The sequence below is a fragment of the Vidua macroura genome, chromosome 10 (genome assembly GCF_024509145.1).
Source record: "Vidua macroura isolate BioBank_ID:100142 chromosome 10, ASM2450914v1, whole genome shotgun sequence".
Taxonomy (NCBI): domain Eukaryota; kingdom Metazoa; phylum Chordata; class Aves; order Passeriformes; family Viduidae; genus Vidua; species Vidua macroura.
In genome coordinates, this window is record NC_071580.1 from 20511320 (window position 1) to 20518239 (window position 6920).

The 6920-nt window shown below is 50.6% G+C and overlaps 2 long non-coding RNA genes across 3 annotated transcripts; one reads left to right on the plus strand and one right to left on the minus strand.

Annotated features, from left to right (window-relative positions):
- Positions 1-491: 491 nt before the first annotated feature.
- LOC128812187 (uncharacterized) lies at positions 492-5226 on the minus strand. Of its 2 annotated transcripts, XR_008438642.1 has the most exons (5): positions 4416-5226; positions 3914-4010; positions 3502-3706; positions 2040-2289; positions 492-855 (listed from the first exon to the last, which is right to left on the minus strand). It is a non-coding gene; the product is annotated as an uncharacterized LOC128812187 (long non-coding RNA). The 2 variants fall into 2 exon arrangements; XR_008438643.1 differs by lacking the exon at positions 3502-3706 and having other exon boundaries at positions 4416-5222.
- On the plus strand, positions 5170-6308 carry LOC128812188 (uncharacterized). Its single transcript, XR_008438644.1, has 3 exons — positions 5170-5238; positions 5547-5678; positions 5765-6308. It is a non-coding gene; the product is annotated as an uncharacterized LOC128812188 (long non-coding RNA).
- The last annotated feature ends 612 nt before the right edge of the window (positions 6309-6920 follow it).

The following is a 6920-nucleotide window of genomic DNA, read 5'->3' on the forward strand; positions in this document are numbered from 1 at the left end:
TCTCCCTCTCCCAGCCTTCCCTGATGAGGGAGACTGGGAAGGTTGAAAGGGTTGCAGGGTGGTCCCTACAATTTCATCATCACCTGCATCTTTGTGACAGGTCATGAGCTTCAGCTTCCTCCAGCTCAAACTGGGATGGCCATAACCTGGCACCTGGAGGGAGCAGCTCAGTGTGGTGCTCTGCCAGGTCCCTGTGTGTGGGAACATCTCCTCTCTGTCCTGCTCTGTTCCCATCTCTTGCAAGCTGAAACTCCTTGGCTGAGGCAAGGGCTGAGCTCCTGGAAATGAGAGCTTGTTCTTGCTGACATGACTTGTGATCTTTGCTCCTGCCTGAATTAAGGGTGACCCCCTGACTCTGGGTGTGCTGCTCCCACCCAGGACTCAGTGGCTCTTCTAAGCTGGAGCTCCAGGCAGAGGGATGAGAGATGGTGTCTGCTGTTAATCTGCGTTGATAGGTAAGCTCTGAGTGGGTCACTCCTCTGGGTAGCCACTTCTTCACAGTCATTGACCTTTATTTGGTTTGCCTTATTTACTCAGGTGGTGAATTAGGTCACATTGAAGTGGCTCCTGTTAAACTGAGCAATGGCCACTTAAATCTGGAGTGACTGTGTCCACACAGAGGTTAATGCAGTTTAATCCAATCACTTTAAACCTGCCCTTGCTGTTGTGAGGAGGGATTTCCATCAACATCCCTGCTCAGGTCTGTCCCTTGGTGAGGCAGAGGAGGAGCAGGCTGCTCCCAGTGGGCAGTGCTTGGAGAGGGGAGCTCGGCCCTGCTGTTCCTCTTTGCCCAGAGAAGGAGTCCTGGTTCTTGGCAGGGTGGATCTCTGTTTGTATGTTGATTTAGAATTCCAGCTGAAGGAAAATGAATAATGCTTATTGCTGTCCTTAGACTCCCTTTAGTCTCTGTTTTTACAGCTCTTGACATGCACAGGACAGAAGAACAAGGTTCCCAAGAGGAGCAGAGTTAACTAATGAAGTAAGAAACTTCCTGATCATTGGCAGGTGCTGGAGTACAGTGCTAACACTAACTTCATCCATCTTGGGCTGAGTAATACGAAATTATCAAAACAGGAATGGCAGAACATGCTCCTCTGGGACCTGGAGATGGTCCAGCTGCAGCAGCTCTGACCATGACAATTTGGTACAGCTGAAGCAGATTTTTTTCTGGATTGTTCTCTTGCTTGGGATGGCTGGAGTTTCTGTCTAGGCCCACTCCTCTTCTGCACCATCAAGACGTTTGCAATTGGTGGGGAATGTATTAACTACCAGGAAAAAAAGTAACCATACCCCAGTAAAAGCAGGATACCAGGGCTCTTTCTGTGCTTCAGTCCAGAGGATACCCCTCCCTCCCTGCCTTCTCTCAGGGTGTTGGATGTCTAAAGACTGCAAAGTGTTAACACACTCCAGCATGGCTGGAGGGAGAACTGCTCTCCATGTAAATCCCACTTGAGATCCTTCCTAAGCCTGCAGCAAAGGCTCAGTATCAAACTCTGGACAAACCACATGATCTCAGTCTCTGAATACCCCCCCTGGCAGCAGGACTGCACCCATCATCTTGAAATGGCATCCACCACCCATTCCCACTCCCCATGCACTGTTCAAAACCCCGTGGCTCCTTTGTAATGCCAGGTAGGATCAGCAGTGGATTTGCCATGAGATCAATCAGCCAGGATCAGTTGGATGCTCTGTCAGCAGCTATCCCAGTGCTTAGCATCACTGGCAGGATCTAATATTAATTAGTTGTGCTGGGTGTGGGGAGGACCAGCTGCCCTGCAGAGCTCAGCCCAGGAGGAGGCATTTACACTCTTATTTCATGGGGTCACAGAATGTCCTGAGCAAGAAGGGACCCACAGGGATCATCCAGTCCAGCTCCTGGCCTCACCCAGGACACCCCAACAATCCCACCCTGGGTCTGAGAGCACTGTCCAAACACTCCTGGAGCTCTGGCAGCCTTGGGGCTGTGCCCATTCCCTGGGCAGTGCCCCACCACCTCTGGGAGGGAGGAAAATTTTCTTGATATCCAGTCTAACCCTCACCTGACACAGCTCCAGCTGTTCCCTGGGGTCCTGTCCCTGGTCAGCAGAGGGAAGGGAAGCTGCAAGGTTGATGTTGTCCCTTCCATCCAGCTTGGTCACCCTGAGCCCAGCTGGGACAGATGCTCTGGTCTGGCCCTGGGGAAGGCTCGGGCTGTCAAGAGCTGCTTTGGGTGGCTCTGACAACTTTTGTCCTGGAAGTGGATCACTTTGTGTCTCCTCTCTGAGGAAAGGTGATTTTAACCCCTGTAGTCTATGAGTAGAAGGGAAGAGAAGAAGGGGAGGAAAACTGGAGTTGTGTGGTGGCTGAGATCAGCAGGAAGTCACAGCTGTCCCCCAGACCTGTAATACACAAACTTCCCTCAAACTGAGCACTTCATGTGCAAGGAAAGAGGTGACTGATAACAGAGATTACCCTAATGAATAAACAAATGTTTTAAAAGACCCACTCCTCATGCAATGAGTTATTTTTAACTTAGTGGCAATTTGCATGTGAGTCAATTTGCATACATTAAATACATCTCCCCTTCTGCACCAAGCTCCCCCTCCCCTTCAGTGCAGCATCTCATTATGGGGCTGCTGGGACTGGAGAGCTGGTGGCTCTGGAGGGGATATTAATTTGCCCAATGCGTGCTGTGTAGGTTTTTATCACTTGCTGCACATTGGACCTGGTGTCTTTGAAGTCACCAGTGCCTCGGAGGGCCTTCTGCTTGAGGTGGTTGAAAGGGAAAAAAGAAAGGAAGGGGAGGGGGAATCACCAGGGGAAGAAAGGAGATTGCTCAGCTGGTGTTAACTTGACAGAAAATGAGCAATGCAGAAACCTCTCCCCTCTGCCAGAGAGCTTGGGTGTTGTGAGTGGGGGTTTGCTTTGCTTCTTGTTTGAGGTGAAATTTGCCATCTTCCTGGGAGCCACAGAGAAGGAGGAATGGGCCAGTGAGAGCCCCAGGAGGAAGCCATGGTGTGGAGGCAAAGATGGTCTCACTAGGTCTGTGTTGTTGTGGCTTTGTGGGGGATGTGGAGGTTTCTGTGTGGAAGGACCCCCCCAGCCATGGTTTGGTACTTGGAGATTCCCACAGGGGCTTGGGAGGTGGCAGAGCTCTGCCTCCAGGAAGGGTTTGGGCTGGATTTTAAGAAAAAGAAAGAGCAGTCAGGCACTGGAACAAGGTCCCCAGGGGGGTGATGGAGCCACCATTCCTGGAAGTGTTTGAAAAATGAGGAGATGTGGCACTTTGTGATGTGGCTTAGTGGGCAAAGAGGAATTCAGTCAAAGGTTGGACTTGATGGTCTTGTAAGTCTTTTCCAACCTGAATGATCCAATGATTCCATGCTGTGGGAGCTGCTGCCACCCCCTGCCTCAGTTTCCCCATGAAACAGGATTAATGATGCCAACTGCTCTTAGAAGACTTCAGGGCACGCTCAGAGCATGTGGTGATGGAGAACTGGTGGAGGAACTATTCTCCATTACCTGGATGTCCGTTTGAGGGGTGTTGTGATGAAAACACACAGGTGTCGTGACATCCTTGTGTCTTTGATAGACAGAGAAGTCACTTTGCTGCCCTAAGATCAGCTCACAGGATTTTGAAATGCTGCTGATGCAGTGGAAAAAGCTTTTGCTGTTGTACAGCAGAGCCCAGGGGGGTTTTCACAGTTCCAAGTACTGACCAGAAACTCTGGAAATGTTTCAAGGAAGGAATGAAAAAGAAAATTTCTTTCAATTAGTTCAGCATTTTTCAGCCAGTTCTGGTTGCAATCAAGAACATTATACTGAGCTTGAGTGTTTCTTTGAAAGAGCCTTACAAAAATCATCCAGGGAAATGAAAAAAGGAAGTGACCCAAATCTAATCTAGACTGATAGGCTGCAGAAGATTTATCCTCACCAAGTAACAAGGTCCCTTCTCTCTTCCCATGTAACAGAAGTGTTAGCCAAAGCTCCTGCAATGTGGCAATTCAGGAATAAATGTCAGCAGCTCCTCCCTGCAAAGGAATATTTGGAAGTCAGCAGCAAGAGGCAATGTTTCTGATAAACTGATGCAAATGGGGTGCTGGGATCAAGGCTGGGATCAGCGCTGGGGAGCTCTGATCTCATGCAATTTCCATGCTTTGAGGGTGCCCAACCTCTGCAGAGCAAAGGGTCTTGAGCAGGTAGTGGGCAGCCCACCCCATCCTCCTTGGGAAACCCTTCAGGGAATCACTGGTTTTGGTCCACACAAACACCAGCCAAGGGAATGAAGAGCATGGCATGTGGTTTTGTTAACTAGAGAGGGTGGGGCAATCCATATCCTGCTGCAGCAGCCTTTGTGCTGTGTGTGCAGCAAAGGAGAGCTCCTGCCCTTCCGAGCGTGGGGCAGGGGGGTGACAAAGGTGAGTGAAACATCTCACCTTGGATAGCGAGCATGGCTGGCCAGGAATGAAAAACACTTGGTGAAGGAGGATCTGTTCTATTCAAGCTGGACACTGTGAGTCCAGTGCAGCTTGTTTCCAGGTCCCTTGGGCAAAAAGGAAGCGTCAAACCGAAGGAGAGGTGCCTGTGTAAAGGCTGATCTCTGCCTGGAGCTGTGCAAGGCAGCTGCTCCCAGCCTGGGCTGATGGAGAGGGATGGATGCAGGGTTGGAAGGGTGTGGTCAGAGGTGTTCCTTTGGGTGTGTCGTGATGGACTCTGGGCCACCTCCCTGTCTCCAGAGTGTCCCGTTGCCTGCCAGGCAGTGCCTGGATGTCTCCACAGAGGGAAGCCACCTCCAGCCCCCACAGACTTGGCAGCCTGGGCTTGTCCCCCTTGGTCAGAACCAGCTCACCCTGCCCTCCTGAGCGCTGTTTGCAGAGGGCACATCACAAAACGTGTCCCCCGGAGGCCGCCCTGCCATACAGGATGTCATAAGAGCTGCCGAGTGAAGTATCCGGCCCCGCTCCCTCCTGGCTGGCCCCACTGCCGGGATTGTTTCCACGGCAAGAGAACAATACCTCTCCTTCCATCCAAGAAACGTTTATTACATGATCCGTTTCAGATGTCTCTTCGGGGAGGAGGGGAAAGCAGAGGAGAAATAGATCTCTTTTTTACGGCAGCACGGCAGGATCCATCCCGTAATGGATTAATTATCCCCGCGCACAGGCGGGCTGGGGGGGTGTTCGGAGCAAGCGCCAGGGTTGCCTTCCAAGAGGAGCAGACGTGGATATTTCTAGCCTCCTTTTTCACAAACGAAAAGGGGTAATTAATTAATCTGGAAGCTTTCATGTTCATTATAATTCCTTCCCTCTCCTCATTTTGTTTCTCCCCTTCGATTGTACGAAATGTGGGGAAAGGTAAAGAGTTTAGGGGCCTATTATGCTTCTCCTTCCCGAGCCCCTGTCAATCTCCCTGCTTGCTTTCATACCTCTGCCTCCTTTTCTCTCCCTTTAAAGCCCTCAGAGGTCAGAAACATTTCCTGGTTTTCCTTTGCATGCCCTGAAGGAAACGGTCTGGGCTGGATTATCTGCAGGTATAAACCAGCACTGGTGCACAGGCTCTCTTAGCAGAGTGTTCCACGCTTCTGGAAGCTCCTTCCATCCATCTCATGGGCCAGGGAGGAGAGCCATCCCTTGGGCCTGCTCCTCCTCAGCTGGGGAGGAAGGCACAGGATTAATGCTGACAATACAAGCACTACCTAGGTAAAGACAGAGGCCCCAAAGCCCAGGAGGTAAATGCTGTTACGATGCCATTTCCCTGTCCTTTCCCGTTTTTTATTTCCACCCAGCCAAGCTGCAATTCAAGCAAGAAGCATAAATTCTGCTGTCCCTCGACTCCATCTGCTCACGGAGCTAAAGAGATATGAAGGATGTGGCCAGAGCGAGCCAGTCCATTACGGAGTGTTCTGGAGAGGCTGAGGCAGAGATGGAGCCAGGGATTAGAGGACATCCAGGAGCAATTGCAGCCCCTTTGAACTAAGCATGACTTCTGCAAGACACCTAACAAAAACTAACTTCCCAGGGATGGAGAATTGGAAAAATCTCATTTCAGGCTGTAGATCCCAATTATTTTAGCTCTGTGAGGCCAGAGGTGGGCTGGTGGGAGGCATTTTCACATCTCCCAGGAGGTCAGGAACCCTCAGCTGAAGGTCTGGGTGCTTGCTGGAGGAATGGTTCTGTTCCATGCCTGGCTGACAACCCAGCTTTCTGTAGGAAAGCTTCTGCACAGCCCAGCCTAAAGAAACTCTGTGGTTCTTGCAGCAAGGTTGCTGGTGCTTTGTCTCCCCTCGAGGCAAGGAAGGAACGTGGATTTGCATCCAAAAGCGAGCCCTGGCCATGGAGGTCTGAATGAAAACCCCAGTGCATCATCTCATCTTTCCCCTTACCCAGTGCTGTGAACATTTGACATGATTGATATGAAGGTTAAAAAAACCAGCATAACCCCCAAAAATGCCCTTCCAGAGGCACCCCCTGCTGCCCTTTTTCGGTTTTTCTGGGTGCAAAAAGTGTCCCAGTGGTAAGGGACAGAATTCCTGGTGTCTCTGAAAGCCTGTTTGATTCTCTTTGTCTGCCTGCCTGGTGTACTCATGTGTCATTTGCTGCTCTTGGCAGTGAGTGGGAGTTTGTGGAATGAGAATATGAAATTTCTCCCTCTTCCACAGTGGTACACAGCTGAGAAGGATGGCTTGTCCTGGCTGCATCCCTCCGAGTGGCAGAATAAATAATTGGGATATGAAGAGCTGCCGTCCAACTCAGTGTTGTGTTCAAAGGCTCCTGGTTGAGTGGAGAGCAGGAGAGGCTGTTCCAGTAATGGGTTGTCTGTTGCTCCTCTGCCCAAAACCAGGTTTAATGAAGCATTTGTTCTTTTACTGCCCTCTCCTTAACTGGGTTTTTAAAGCTTTCCCTCAGAGCTGGGTGACAAAAGCAAAATTGTGTCCTGATGTG